This window comes from Spermophilus citellus (assembly GCF_964194105.1).
Source record: "Spermophilus citellus genome assembly, chromosome: 5".
NCBI classification, from domain to species: Eukaryota; Metazoa; Chordata; class Mammalia; order Rodentia; family Sciuridae; genus Spermophilus; species Spermophilus citellus.
In genome coordinates this window covers 90,581,066-90,597,147 of record NC_138186.1, presented here as the reverse complement: position 1 = coordinate 90,597,147, position 16,082 = coordinate 90,581,066, and positions in this window count along the sequence as shown.

Here is a 16,082-nt window from a genome sequence, read left to right as displayed (position 1 = left end):
TTCGATTCGCCAGAATTTTATTGAGGATTTTTGCATCTAGGTTCATTAGAGATATTGGTTTGTATTTTTCTTTCTTTGAGGTGTCTTTGTCTGGTTTTGGAATCAGGGTGATGTTGGCCTCATAGAATGAATTTGGAAGAGCTCCCTCTTTTTCTATTTCCTGAAATAACTTGAAAAGTATTGGTATTAATTCTTCTTTAAAGGTTTTGTAAAACTCTGCTGTATACCCATCCGGTCCTGGGCTTTTCTTGGTTGGTAGTCTTTTGATGGCTTCTTCAATTTCATCCATTGATATTGGTCTGTTCAAATTGTGTGTATCCTCCTGACTCAGTCTGGGTAAATCATATGACTTAAGAAACTTATCAATGTCTTCACTATCTTCTATTTTGTTGGAATATAGGTTTTCAAAATAATTTCTAATTGTCTTCTGTATTTCTGTAGCATCTGTTGTGATATTGACTTTTTCATCCCGTATGTTAGTAATTTGAGTTCTCTCTCTTCTTCTCTTCGTTAGCATGGCTAAAGGTCTGTCGATCTTATTTATTTTTTCGAAGAACCAACTTTTAGTTTTGTTAATTTTTTGAATAGTTTCTTTTGTTTCAATTTTATTGATTTCCGCTCCGATTTTAATTATTTCTAGCCTTCTGCTACATTTGCTGTTGTTTTGCTCTTCCTTTTCTAGGGCTTTGAGATGAAGTGTGAGCTCATTTATTTGTTGGTTTTTTCTTTTTTTGAGGAATGACCACCAGGCGATGAATTTCCCTCTTAAAACTGCTTTCATTGTGTCCCATAGATTCTGATATGTTGTGTCTGTATTTTCATTTATCTCTAAGAATTTTTTGATTTCCTCCTTTATGTCTTCTGTAACCCATTGATCATTCAGTAACATATTGTTCATTTTCCATGTGATGTAGTAATTTTCCTTCCTTCTTTTATCAATGATTTCCAGTTTCATTCCATTATGATCAGATAAAATGCATGGTATTATCTCCACCCCTTTATATTTACTGAGGGTTGCCCTATGGCATAATATATGGTCTATTTTTGAGAAGGATCCATGTGCTGCTGAGAAAAAAGTATATCCATTTGATGATGGTTGATATATTCTATATATGTCAGTTAAGTCTAGGTTATTGATTGTGATATTGAGTTCTATAGTTTCTTTATTCAACTTTTGTTTGGAGGATCTGTCCAATGGTGAGAGAGGTGTGTTGAAGTCACCCATAATTATTGTGTTGTGGTCTATTTGATTCTTGAACTTGAGGAGAATTTGTTTTATGAATGTCGCAGCACCATTGTTTGGTGCATAAATATTGATAATTGTTATGTCTTGTTGGTGAATGGTTCCTTTTAACATTATATAATGACCCTCTTTATCCCTTTTGATTAACTTAGTCTTGAAGTCGATTTTATTTGATATGAGGATGGCCACCCCTGCTTGCTTACGAGAACTGTGTGCGTGATATATTTTTTCCCATCCTTTCACCTTCAGCCTGTGTATGACTTTTCCAATCTGATGTGTCTCCTGGAGGCAGCATATTGTTGGATTTGTTTTTTTAATCCATGATACCAGCCTATGTCGCTTTATTGGAGAGTTTAAGCCATTACCATTCAGAGTTACTATTGATATATGGTTTGAACTTCCATCCATGTTTGATTGTTTATCCTTTTTTTTTTAAAAAAAATTTAGTTTATTTCTTCGTGATTATCTTTCCCCTCGCCCTCTGTCTTTACTGAGGCACTTCCCTCTGATGGTTTTGGTTATTGTTTTTCATTTCTTCCTCCTGTATTGTTTTGCTCAAATTCTTTGCAATGCTGGTTTTCTGGCTGCAAATTCTTTTAACTTTTGTTTATCATGAAAGATCTTTATTTCGTTGTCATACCTGAAGCTTAATTTTGCTGGATACAGAATTCTTGGTTGGCATCCATTGTCTTTCAGTGTTTGAAATACATTGTTCCATGACCTTCTTGCTTTCAGTGTCTGTGATGAAAAATCCGTTGTTAACCGTATTGGTTTACCCCTAAATGTAATCTGTCTCCTTTCTCTTGTAGCTTTTAATATTTTCTCTTTGTTCGGTATATTGGATATCTTCATAACAATGTGTCTTGGCGTTGGTCTACTGTGATTTTGTGTGCTCGGTGTCCTGTATGCATCTTCAATTTGTATATCTGTTTCCTTTTTTATTTCTGGAAAGTTTTCTGTAATTATTTCATTCAGCAGGTTTCTCATTCCCTTGGTTTGAATCTCTGTACCTTCTTCTATCCCGATGACTCGTAAGTTTGGTTTCTTCATCTTATCCCATAACTCTTGGATCTTTTTCTCGTGATTTTTACCAGCCTTTCTGAGTTGGCTAGACTCTTTTCAAGATGGTATATTTTGTCTTCATTATCTGACGTTCTGGCTTCTACTTGCTCCACTCTGTTAGTGATACTCTCAATTGAGTTTTTAATTTGGTTTATCGTTTCCTTCATTTCTAGAATTATTGTTTGATTCTTTTTTATAATCTCTATCTCCTGATAAAGATGCTTAACTTCTTCTTTTTGCTGTTTATGTAATTCATTCTCAATGTGTTCTTTCGCTGCTTGAATTTGCTGTCTTTTATCCTCTTTAAGGTTCCATTCCATCTGTCTAAGGTGTTCCTTGAGGTCTTTATATGACCATTTTTCTGATGACTCTAGGTCCTCCTGAATATTTAGGCTGTCCTGCATTGTTTGTACTCCTTTTCTTCCTTGCTTCTTGAAGCTACTCATGTTGCTTCTTGTTCTGTTTGACTGCTGAGTTACTGTTTACTCCTATAAATTTATTTGATGCTTGGGAGGAAAGGTATTAGAAGGGAAGGGAAGAAGTCAGTAAAGAGAATGAGAGTAGGCAGATAGAATTCAAGGAAGGGGGGATAAGAAAAATGAAAAGACAAAAGAAGAAAGAAATAGGAACCAAAAAAAGAAAAAAAATTTAAAAAAAAATAATAATTAAAAAAATTAAAATTAAAATTAGAAGAGAAAGAAGAAGAAAAAGAGAAAAAAAGGAAAAAACAAGATAGAAAAATGAAGATGAAAGAAAAACCCAAATCAAAAAAAAAAAAAAAACTAATAAATGCAGTCTTAGAGTTTGATTAACTTCTCTTCCACTAGGTGGCGCTGTGCCCACCAGGTCAAGTTTCTCCTGTCAATACGCGGGAACCAATCACTGTGCAGCAGCTCCTCCCAGACTGGGTGAGTCTCCAATCCTGAGTGCCTAGGGCCTCCTCTTGTGTCCAATTACTTCCACTTTTCCTCTAGCCAGGCCCCTCTCACCACAATATTGGCTACAGGCCAGGTCTGCTGCTCCCGGGAGCCCTGTTTTCATGAACGACTGGGCTCACTCCTCCAGTTTGCCATTCCCTCAGACCCTAAGTTTGTAGAGCTTGGGGCTGAGAATCCTCAGCGAATTTTACTTGCCCTCCGGTAGCCACTCCCCCGTAGCTGGTGCAAGAGACCTCAGCAGTCAGCCCTGGCGGGAGCGGCAGTCCCACGCCGAGAGTCCCGCACCACCTCTGACTCCCTCGGGCTGACTGTAGCACTCACGGGAGAGCTGGGAGGGGCCCTTAAGGTTTCCCCTACGCGTGGAGAGGAAAAGCTAGGGGGTTGCACACCTGTAGCAGCAGGCTTCAATGAAGTTATCTCCTCCGCCGCAGCCCTGCGACGCCAGCCCTCTGCCACAGTGGTGTCCCCCCCAAACGGCAACAGTTCGCCTCCCCCTGCGGGGCGACCAACGCAACGGGCGGCTCCCCACTGTCTCTCCCAAGCCCCGCCTGGAACCTGCGGCCACTACCCACGAAGGCCCGGCAGGCATCCACCTCCGTAGGATGGGAAGGGCTGACCAGCCGCCTCAGCTGGATGGATTAATGCAGAGTCACAGCTGTCTGTCTCAGCTTTTCAGACGCGGCGGCGTGGGGCGCGAGCACGGAGAGGCTTACTCCCGCCGCCATCTTCCTCTTCTCGCTATTTCAGGATGATGGCGGGGCTCTCGTTCCGCTCCCTCCGGTGTGTCTCAGCCTCGGGCTCCTGCGCCTCTCTCCGCCGCGGCCCCCACAGCCAGCGCTGCCCCGGTCACTCTCTCCGCCTCCGGCGTTCCCGGCTTCTGGCCGCACCGAGGCCCGCTCCGTGTCTCTCCGGCTCGCGGCTCCAGTGGCGCCCGGGGCCGGGGAGGCGACAGCCCCTCTCCGGCAAGTACCGCAGTCCCCAGGCCCCAAGTCCCGGCGGCCACAAACTGTCACTTTTAATAAACCTACCAGTTCCCAGCAGGACCCCACTTCACGGAATTTTGCTAGAAGTTCCTCAGTAGGTAGACTGCCGCGGTTCCAAAGGGTCTTTCTGATCCCGTTAATGTGGAGACATTAGAATCGCTGCTTCCTCGTCGGCGGCTATGTTCTGGATCCCCTATTTATGATTTTGAATCTTTCCATTTTTTAAGATTTTTTCAATTTTCTTAACCACTGATTTACTAACCTTCATTTATTTTCTCTATTCCTTAGTCTCATGTTTCTCTTGGTCTATATTCAAGTGTTAAAGGGTAATCCTGACACACAACTTTTATACTGTGAGGAAGATTTTAAGACAAGATCCAATCCAGTGATCACAGGATTGGACCCAGACTTCCACTCATCATTTGTATTTATAAGGTAGCAATTACTATGTACCAAAACAAAATCTGGGTAGATAAGTGAAACATTTTCCCTTTCTTCCATTTATACACAATATAGTGGGCACGTTGAAAATTTACATATGTGTACAAAATGTCTTAAAGGCATGATTATTCTTTATTTTTAACTCTTTTAAACAATATTTATATTTTAGTTTTAGTTGGAAACAATTTCTTTATTTTACATTTATGTGGTGCTGAGGATTGAACCCAGTGGCCCATGCATGCTAGGTGAGCGCTCTACCACTAGCCCCAACCCCAGGCCAAGGCACAATTATTCTTATGCTGCCTTTATTTCTATACCAGTTTGCTGAGGGGCTGGGTTGATGTCAGGGAACGCACTTGAGGAAGCAGTAAATAGCTTATTGTCACTTTCATTGTCCTCTGAACAAATCCTTACATCTTACAGAGAGAGAAGATGACTCAGCCAAGATCTGATTTACTTTTTGATTTACTTCTCAAAACCTTCTCATGTTCCTTGAGTGAACTACTTGACACTGTTCACTTTGCTCCTCCTTTCTCTATTTTCACTACATAATAAACTCCCCAAGGACATAATGGCATGTTCGTTTTTCTTCTGAATTTCCCTCAAGTTGCCCAGCACCTTGACTTGTATATAAGTGCTTAATGAATGCTTTTTGAATTACACTTTGCACTAATGAAAAATAAAACATAAATTATTACCAATGGAGTAAACAAAAGGAAAATGGAAGAACATTTTCAGGATACTTGATTTTTAACAGTGTCTCTATTAGAAACCAAATGCTGGTACTTAATTTCCTATGTTGTCTGTGCACAGCAAACCCCCCAGTATTGATTTTTCCACTGGTTAGATGATGCACATATAAGGGCATTAGAACAAATAAGCAAGAGAGATATAAGCACTTTAAAAATCTTAATTTTAAAATATTCCTCGGAAAAATCTAAAAGAAAAAAATCTATTTTTATTTCAGTAAAGGTGGCAGATACTGTAGGTTGCTGCACAATTGCCATTTTCCTCTCCATGATCTACTGATATTGTCCCCTATCATCATCAGAAAATGCTACCTATTCAACTCACCAGCTTCACTTGCCAATAGAGCAGCCATAGGGGATTCTACAGAGAGGCTCTTGGTAACAATTTTCACTCCCTGATTGGAAAAATCAGATCCACAATGATATTTATCTCACTCAGCACCCTCCTCCTGTCTTTCTTTCCATGGGTCCTGTCCTCAAGCATTGGCAGTAATTTTGCAACATGGAAAAAAATAGGCTGAGGATGAAAGACAGCATCCAAAGTCTGTCAAAGAGTGAGAACTGAAAGGACCTGGCTTCCAGTTCTGGACTTCAAGGTCAGACAGTTCAAAACTCCATTGATAAAATGACATTTCTCAGAGTGTTGTGGATATAAGTGCTCTGCCAACCACTGTATATACTGTTCATGCATACACATTGCTTCCTTTTATTCTCTTTTTGTTAGTTTGTTTGTTTGGCAATGCTGGAGATCAAATCCAGGGCTTTGCACACAAAAGGCAAGGGCTCTAATGCTAAGCTATATCCCCAGCCCCTTCATTTTATGCTTAAAACAACCCCATGTGAAGATATCTGCAGTCATTGTAATGACTGATAAAACTGGACCTCAGGAGGCACAGTTCTATCCCAAAGCCATGTGAAATAATATTCTCATAATTCAGAACCACAGCCATGCGACATAAGAAAGTCTTTTGCCTTTTAACACATTTATTGACTTAGTTCTCATTGTTTCAGTTTGTCAAGGAAAACATTGACAACAACCAGGTCAATATTGAATGCTTTACTTTAAAAAGACAGCATAAGAAAACAATATTGGGGAAGGGTCTTAGGGCTGCATTTGAAAGCATGACTCATCCCAATGAAGAGTTTTCTGATTCCACATACCATAAACTGGGCAGGTACCATAATCCCCTAAGAGACCGGCTTTCACTTACCTCTGGGATTGTGCATTTCTGGCACTCGCTAAGAGCAGTTGCATAGGAAATATTCAGTAAATGTCCATGTAAGAATGAGTAACCGATGTGAATCTGCAATATGTATACGGGGTAAAAATGGGAGTTCATAATCCGTTTGAATCAAATGTATGAAATATGATATGTCAAGAGCTTTGTAATGTTTTGAACAACTAATAAAAAAAAAGAATGAGTAAGTGAAAAAGCTGACTTTTGGGATAAGTGAGGAAGCACACTAACATGGATCAGGTCAGATACATTCTCTGAGTACCCAGAGGGAGCTCAAGAAGTAGAAGAAAATGGGAGGGAGGAAGGAAGGAAAATAATGGAAGCCACTGTGATAATTTAACTACAGCCCCACCTGGATATTGTAGCTCTATTCTGGATCCCACATATCACTCTCATTGAGTTTTAGGATCCACAGACAGGACACTTCTTGTGCTTCACTTCTTCTCTTGTACCCATTTTATCAGTGGGTTTTCTGATCTGGGCTTCTGATCTCTTATGGTTGGAGGCATAACCCCTGCATCTGAATCTCTGTGATTCATTTTGGTTCCATCTAAGTTTCCACGGATGGCTGACTGTCCTTTGGTCATTGACCTGACAATCAGGTACATGTTAACTTTCTAGATCTTCAATCTTTATTCTGGCTTTAGGAGAAAATACTCCCAACCACTTCACCTTTCTCAGATTACTCACTCTTGAGAGTTGCTAAGAGACCTTACCTGTTTCTAAGTATTCTATTCTATTCCCACTTAGGTATTGCTTGAACCTTAATTAGAGCATACTATTGCATTGGTTCTCAGTGTGTGTGGTCCTTGGACCAAAAAACAAAAACAAACAAACAAACAAACAAAAAACAAAGGCATAACCTAGAAACTGGATAGAAATGTACATCCTTAGACCCTATTCAGAACTACTGAATCAACTCTGAGTGCAGCTTGGTAATGTGTGTGTGTGTGTGTGTGTGTGTGTGTGTGTGTGTGTGTGTTTTCCAAGGGTGGGGGAGTACCAGAGATTGAATTCAGGGACACTCAACCACTGAGCCACATCCCCAGCCCTATTTTGTATTTTATTTAGAGACAGAGTCTCACTCAGTTGCTTAGCACCTCACCATTGCTGAGGCTGGCTTTGAACACGTGGTGGTCCTCCTGCCTCAGCCTCTGGAGCCACTGGGATTACAGGCATGTACCAGAACACCTAGCAATCTGTGTTTTTTAATGAACCCTGCTGTTGATTTTCATAAGTGCTGAAGTTTGAAAACCATTACACAAATAATATTAATCAATTTTTTCAAGTATTATTTTGAATTCAGAAATTTGTCATTATCTTTTAGGTTTGAGTTCCCTGGAAGAAAAACTTGGTAGAAAAAACTAAAATACAAGCCATTTTTCTGGGAAGTAATACCAGGAAGTATGAGTGAGGAGGCAGGAGGAACAATGTAATGAAGAAGGAAGGAAAAATATCATGAGGGTCATTGTCATTAGCAGCAGAAGTTCACTTCTGCTAGGGTCTTTCACTGAGTACAGAAACCTCCAAAATGTTTTAGACAAAGTCTGGGAGAGTTGAACACTTATCCACTAATTCCTTTTCTGCATTGTAGTTTGCTCAAGTGTTGCTAATTCCCTTGCACTGTGGGCTACACCTACATAAGGCTGAGGTCTACAGCTTTGGAGGAAGCTCTGAGGCAGACAGGTAGAATGATGCATAATAGGAAGCCACATGAGGCAGGTTGCTCCCTGTACAGAGAACTCGGCCCTACAACTGGGACTCAGGTTACATTGGTTGAAGTAATGGAACATGGGACATCAAATGTTTATGTTGTAGCTCCTTTAACAAAATCGCAACAAAATGTTTTCAGTGTTGTGACATATTAGGACTTACTGCTAGGAGAGAAAATTAGTAAGTTATGGGGTAGTTCAACACATTTCATTTTTACTTATTTGAAGTGGTTGATGAAAGGAGCTCTTAATAAACAGTTACTATTTCCTGCAAGAGCCATGTTTTGTAATTAACAACAGTTATCTGGCACATGTTTTCCAAATCTTCACATCCACAAAAACTTAGATGGGAGTCAAGGTTTGAGAATATTGCTTAGATAAGTGTAGATACTTAGAAAACTTGATTAATAAGTCTGTTAACACATTTTCATCTTCATTAAAAATTCAGTTTATTCATAAACATGGTGTATTCATCTTCTGGTACTATGACAAAATACGTGAGAAAAACCTGATTTTAAAAAGGAACGATTTGTTTTTGCTTATAGTTTCAGAGGTTCCAGTCCATGGTCACTGGTTCTATTGCTTCTGGGATTGTGGTTAAGCAAAACATCATGGAAAAGCACATGTGGTAGAACAAAGTTGATCACCTTGTAGCAGCCAGGAAGCAGAGAGAGGCAGGTAGGGACAAAATGTAGCCCCCAAGGTCACATGCACAACCTCCAACTATATCCCTCCTCTTAAGATTCTATCACCTTCCAATATCCCATTAAATATATAAATCCGTTAATAAGGTTACAGCCCTCACAATCCAATCCATTTCCAAAGCCCCCCCCCCGAATGCTGCAGCACTAGAGACCAAGTCTTCAACACTTGAGATTTTGAGGAAATTTTCAAATCCAAGCCATAAAACAGAGAGTTGACATTCTTATACAGAAGAAGGAAAGCAAAAGAATCTTTGGTTTAAATCATTTATTCCAATTTCTTATTAATCATATGAATAAGGTGTATACCATTTTCAGAGTAAACTTTCACTTCTCTATATAAATAGGCTATCATTTATTGACACATTAATGACATCCAATTATGTAGTTAGTGAATTCAATTCTCCTGTTTCCTCACACTCCTCAAACTCTGCACCCTAGCCTCACAGCTTGCTAGTGGTCTCTTAGTGTTTCCTTTAACCCCTCCTCTACAGAGAGAGAACCCTCAACTTTTAGACAGGAAGCTGACAACCAAAATAAAGAGTATTTAATCCAGCCTCCCTTGCAGCTAGGTGTGACCCTGTGACTTAACTTAGTCAATGAAATACAAGTAGAAATACTAGGTGGCAGCTCTGGGAAGCCTTTCTTTAAAATCCAGCTGGCACACGCCCTTTGTCCTCCATTTCCTTTTCCCCTCCTCTTTCTGCTGCCTGATGTAGCTGAGATGATTTGATGCTGTAGACGATCTCTTGGCAGAGGACATAAAACTACAACTTCAGAGATAAAACTTCAGCCAACTGACTGTTTTTATACAGCTGACAGGCAGATAATGGACTTTACATTTTTTAAATTCTGGAAACAAATCAAAAAAGAATAATATTTCATTACACATGAAAATCATATGAAACTCTAATGTCAGTGTCCATAAAAATGTATTGGAATTAAGCCACATTCATTCATTTCCTTACTGTTTATGGCTGCTTTTGTGTTACATTGGCAGAGGTGAGTATCTGCAACAGAGACCATATGGCCCACAAAAGCTAAAATATTTGTCATCTGGCCCTTGACAAAAAAATGTTTGATTTCTCATTTTGGCAGTAGAGACCAAACTAGGCAGAGTAACAAGATGGAAAACAGAAGGACCCTGTATCTTTCAAAACTTCATGGAGTAAAGCTGCCATATAATCCTGTATCAAGTATCTTTGGACCTTCATGTGGAAGTATTAAACTCCTATCCTTTTTAAACCCCTATTCCATAATATATCCAATCCTTAATCCCTCCTTCTTCCCTGTATCCTACATACCATGTGTCTTTAGAGTTCATCCCACAAAAGAAGGAGCATAATTCCCTTTCTCTTGCCTTTGGCCTAGGCCAATTGGATAACTGATATTTCAGCCAGAAGCTGAAAATGTGATTACGCACTAAGAGTGTCCTCCTGAGCCACAGGCATTGCCATGAGAAGAACTTGGCTTGGTAACCCACAGAATGATAGATACATCAATTTAAAGACTCCTTTCCAATCCACAATTGAAGCAGGCCTACCCCAGGTGACAGACAGTCCTTCAGTCTTACTTTAAACTATCCTACTTGGCCTGTGTACATAATAAGTACTTGATTGTTGCATGTTTGGAGATGGTTTGATCTGCTACAAATATTTACGGATACATGTGGTTATTTCATCATTGTTACTTGCAGACAAATTTAATCTTACTAATTGCTATCTGTGGCAATTCTCCAATAATGAATAAAGAAAATTCAAAGCTTTCTCCACTAGGGTATAACTGTAAAATCTAGCTGATTTAACTTTAAAAAAAAATCAGCCTAGCTTTGCCACATAACATTTAGTTTTGAGCATTTTGTTTTATTTTATGAACCTTACTTTTCTCACCAAAAATATGACATTCTATTCATATCATTTGCCATTTCATAATTTTAAAAGATAATGTAGACAAAACACAGTAGGTAATAAAATTATAAAACTAACATTTATCAAAGGTTTTATCAAAGGTTTGCTATGTACCATCTACCATTCTCAAAGCAATCCTATAGGAAACAATCTGTTTTTTCTTTTTTGTTTTTGTTTTGGGTTTTATTTGTTTTGAGTGTGTGTGTGTGTGTGTGTGTGTGTGCGCGCGCGCGTGCGTATGTATGTGCACGTGTGCATGCCAGGAATTGAACTCAGGGGTACTTAACAACTGAGCCACATTTCCTGCCCCCCTCCTTTGAGATAGGGTCTTTCTAAATTGCTTAGGGCTTCACTAAATTGCTGAGGCTGGCTTTGAACTTGAAATCCTCCTGCCTCAGCCTCCGGAACTGCTGGAATTACAGGTGTGCACCACCATGCCCAGCAAACATTCTCTTTTAATCCCTACATAATGCATGAAGAAGCTGAGATGTATTAGAGCAACTCCCTCAAGGACACACCAGTAGAAAATGATAGAGCTGGGTCTCAATACCTAATACCCTCAACCCAAGATCTATAATCTTAATTTTAACATTTAGCATCTTCAATCCATTTTTGTTCTTTGTACCCCAATTGATATGTACTTTCAGGAGAAAATCTTTCTCTTTATTTGGTAAGGTAAACACATAAATGTTTACTCTGAAAGTAAAGAGTTTGTTATTGCTCTTTTAAGAGCAGACTTGGTAGCACCCAGGCAATCAGTGGTGTCCTGGTGGGTTTTTAATCACTCATTCACTTCCCCGCCCCCAACCACTTACAGAAGTTGTAGATTTCTGTGGTATGAATGTCAAAAGGGCTGATTTGGAGTTACAAACCTTAGGGGTCTCTGGTCATGAACCTGGGAGAAAAGTACACAATGGGCAGCCAGGACTCCACGGGGATTCCACAGAATATCACTGCCTGAAACCCACCACACAACAGAACTATTCACATCTAGGAAGAGTTGAAAGAACCAGTTAACACCAACCAAAAAAAAAAAGAAAAAAGAAAAAAAATCACTATCAATCACTTTAATACATTTATATACAGATACACACATATACACACTCACACACACACAAATTAAAAATCTATAGACTGGATTAAGCCTTGGGCCTCTAGTTTTCTGAGACTTGCCCATTTTCCGTTTGTGACTCAAGAGGTGAGAAATTAGACTGTGTTTCAGAATTGTGTGCAAAACAATTATTCAGGAAACTTCAAAATAAATTCTGCTAATGTAGCTTTTATCATGTCCTGTGAAATGATACTATCTTCACTGTAACAGACTCTTTAGACACAGAATTCTCTGATGTCTTCATTCCCTCTTATCCTTAATTAACCCAATATAGCCAGCCAAAATGTCTGCTTTGTATTTTGAGTTACAATTTATTTTAGTAGATTCTATATTCCATGCGAACACAAAGGTGCCCTGCTTCAAAATGTTAATCTCCAAAGCAGTATTAGTTACTAAGCTACCAACTCTATTTCCATGGTTTTAAAAAATACCTCAGACAGAGATTTGGAATGAAGATCTCCAAAATCTGGGATCAATCAAGAAATCACTCCCTAAAAATCTTGTTAGCTCCATTAAGTGTTTCCATCTAAAAAAATGAGTTTTACTTTAGAACAATTCCAAATCCTCTGAATTAATTTTCCATTTTCCTTTTCTCTGTTCCAGCACTTCTTTTTATATATGCCTCTGCTTTTTTCCAGCCTGGCAGAGGTTTAAAAATTTTAACAAGTAAATTCAAGTTGTTAAATTAATTCATGAGAATAGGATTATAGCAATCTATTTTGGCCAATAAACTATCATGTTAAATTAAATCACCAAGCAACCATAGTTGATATTCTTATAAAATCAGTAAAATACACCAGAGACTGTCTAAACATTTCATAATTTTTTTGGAATGTGCTATTGCCAGTCTTCATAATCTATGTAAATATATGGGGTTTTGCCAAGGAATAGAGCCTTGGTCAGTTGTCCAAATCTTATCAAAGTCCACCAAAGGAAAGTGATATTTATGGAATATGGTTTGAAGCATACTCAGGACACACATTCTTCTCAATCAGAGACTTCCACATTATGTTCTCGAGTTCCACAGTTGGGTTTTAAGAACAGGGTAGGCCAAATTGGCAGATTTTGGAGCCGATCACTCTCCCCTACATCAAGGGATTTTACTTGGGATTCTGCCAGAGATTTCATTTGGAAAGAAAGAGGGGATTCTGGTGTTTCAAAATATGAAAACGAGGGCTGTATAATGCTGGATTTTCTATTATATCAATCCTGAGCATCAGAAATCATCGTGTTTACACCAAACCATATTGATTCCAGGCCATAACAATCCTGGTTATTAATAAGGAGCACACCAAGAAACTATGCTGTGAAACTCTCAATGCAGTTGCTTTGAGTAGTAGCTAAGTTCTCTCTCCACTATAGATCTTAGTGCCTCTCACATGTAACAGCACTTAAAAATTTTCTGTTAGAGTTCAGGAATAAACAAAGTTTTGTATAATGATATTGGAGAAAGCATATCTAATCTTATTTCCCTTTTTACTTCTACTTCCTAGAAACTTGGAACGAAATGCATGTCTAATAGATAACCATTGTAAACAACTTTATGACTGAAGAGTCTGGTTCCTTTTTTGCTTCGGATACCAATTTACATTGTCATCAGTCTACTTTAAAAAAAAACTATTTTAATCTTTTATTATATGTTATATTATTTAGGATATGTTTGATTATATGTAACAAAGATCTGAATAGCTAGATAGATGATAGAAATGGATTTTTCTTTCATGTAAAATGGCCATGAAAATGTCCAGGGACTTACGCTTCCTATCCTGCAGCTCCTTCAGATCTGCAGTCTGGTCTCATTGGCAGTGGCCGTAAGGGTGAACTCCTGATGTCCACATCACATGATGAGCAGCCCAATGTGGTTGGAAAAGGAGTACAGCCTTTCTCTTTAAAATGTCACCCGGAAATTAAACACATCATTTCCACACATATAACATTGAGCCTATCGAGTCACACACACTATCTTTATAACTATGGAAATGGAAGGAGACCCTTAGGGTTATACAAAATTACATACAAGAGGAAGTAAGGGGAAAGGGAAAAATAATACAAGGGGGAGAAATGAATTATAGTAGAGGGGGTAGAGAGAGAAGAGGGGAGGGGAGGGGAGGGGACGGGGGATAGTAGAGGATAGGAAAGGCAGCAGAATACAACAGACATGAGTATGTCGAACTATGTAATGTTTTGAACAACCAATAAAAAAAAAGAAAATGTAAAAAAAAAAAAAGAAAAGAAATGATGGTGGAATGTGATGGACATTATTAACCAAAGTACATGAATGAAGTCACGAAATGGTGTGAATATACTCTGTATACAACCAGAGATATGAAAAATTGTGCTCTATATGTGTAATAAGAATTGTAATGCATTCTGCTATTATATATAATAAAAAATTAATTAAAAAATAAAAAATAACTATGCCTTAATCTACAGGTTGTTTTAACATTAAAAAAAACTGAGAACAAGTATTGGAAGAAGAAAAGAACATTCATTTTCTTAATATTATAGCCTACATCTATAGTTCTCAAACATTAGCATGCACTGAATTCACCAGTAGTAAGCTTATTTTAAACAAATTGCTGGGTAAACAATGCTGACTTTTTCAACTAGAATTTCAAGAAAAAAAGATCTAGTAAACTGTACATGTAACAGTCATCCCAGATGATTTTGATCACCAGGGAAATTTGAGAAGCCATAATTGCCTAAATAATTCTGGTATCATTATATGCCTTTGAATTATGCTAAAGGATAAAAGATGACAAGATATATAATATCACCTCCAGGCTTTTCCTTAACATCCAACACATACTTCTTAAAGGCATCTTTTCTTCTCTTGTTAATTTCTCAATTTTTAGCATATGCCTGTCATTCCCTCCTAACTACAGCTCCACTTTAACTGCAACATTACCAATGATGGTACATACAGCCATGAGGAAACTTGGAAACTTCCACAGGAGCAAATACTTACAGCATGACCTTCGCTATGTGAGAAGCACATACAAATTGTTCAAGATGATGGATAAAGTGGTTGCATCATGGAAGTATCAAAATAAGCCCCAATATGAAATCTGCTTGAGATAAATGAAATAAAAATAGACAAAGAAGCCTGGGCCACATAGGCAGGAGAGTCATGAAGGCCAGAGCTGTGCAAAGGTTTGGGGATTCTTGTTGTTTTTGTTTTTGTTTGTAGCTCTTAACGCTACCTCAAAACTCTGATCAGAAACCCACAGAGCTGTACTATATGTGCATCCCCTAACTCCTTCTTATATTCACTCCTGCAGTATTCAAGGTAGGTTATGGGATCTATGCTGAAATCCTCCTCATCAGATCTTCATGATACTAGCCTGGACCTCATCCAAATATATCTTCCATGTTTGAGTTTTTTAAGCCAGACAGAGCAAGACAAAGAAAAACTTCTTGTAGACAGAGCTTCTTATATTCTCACCAGTTTTGTGGGTTATACACAAGTGGTCAACATGGCCAGAATAAGCAGTGCTTCTTCTCAGTGCTCCATTAGCCAATTCCTGATTTGCTCCAATAAGTTAGTACTTAATCATATTGATTGTGTTTAAAACTCTACTGCATTCTAAAATGTTGTTTATTTTCAGCTTATAATTATTTCTTATTTCTAAGCTGAGAAATCTAATAATATTGTAGATATTTCTTTAGTACTATTCTTTTAGGTTTACATATTCCAATGGATCTAATGAGCTATTTATCTTCAGATTAAATTAACATGCACTCCCCAAACTACTTACTAGGAGGTCAATAATACAGGTACAGATAACTGGTTAGAATGGGGTTCAAACTGTAATAATAAATAAGTGATCTAAGGTAAAGAAGACCACTGTAACTCAGAATAAGCAGGAAAAAAATATCCATGGCAAAATAGACCTTTGCAACCAACATAGATAGAAATATTAAAGAAGATTTGAGAATTGTAACCCAGGTGTATACATTCAAAATAAGCAGGCCCAGGTTTTCGGTAGAGATAGCT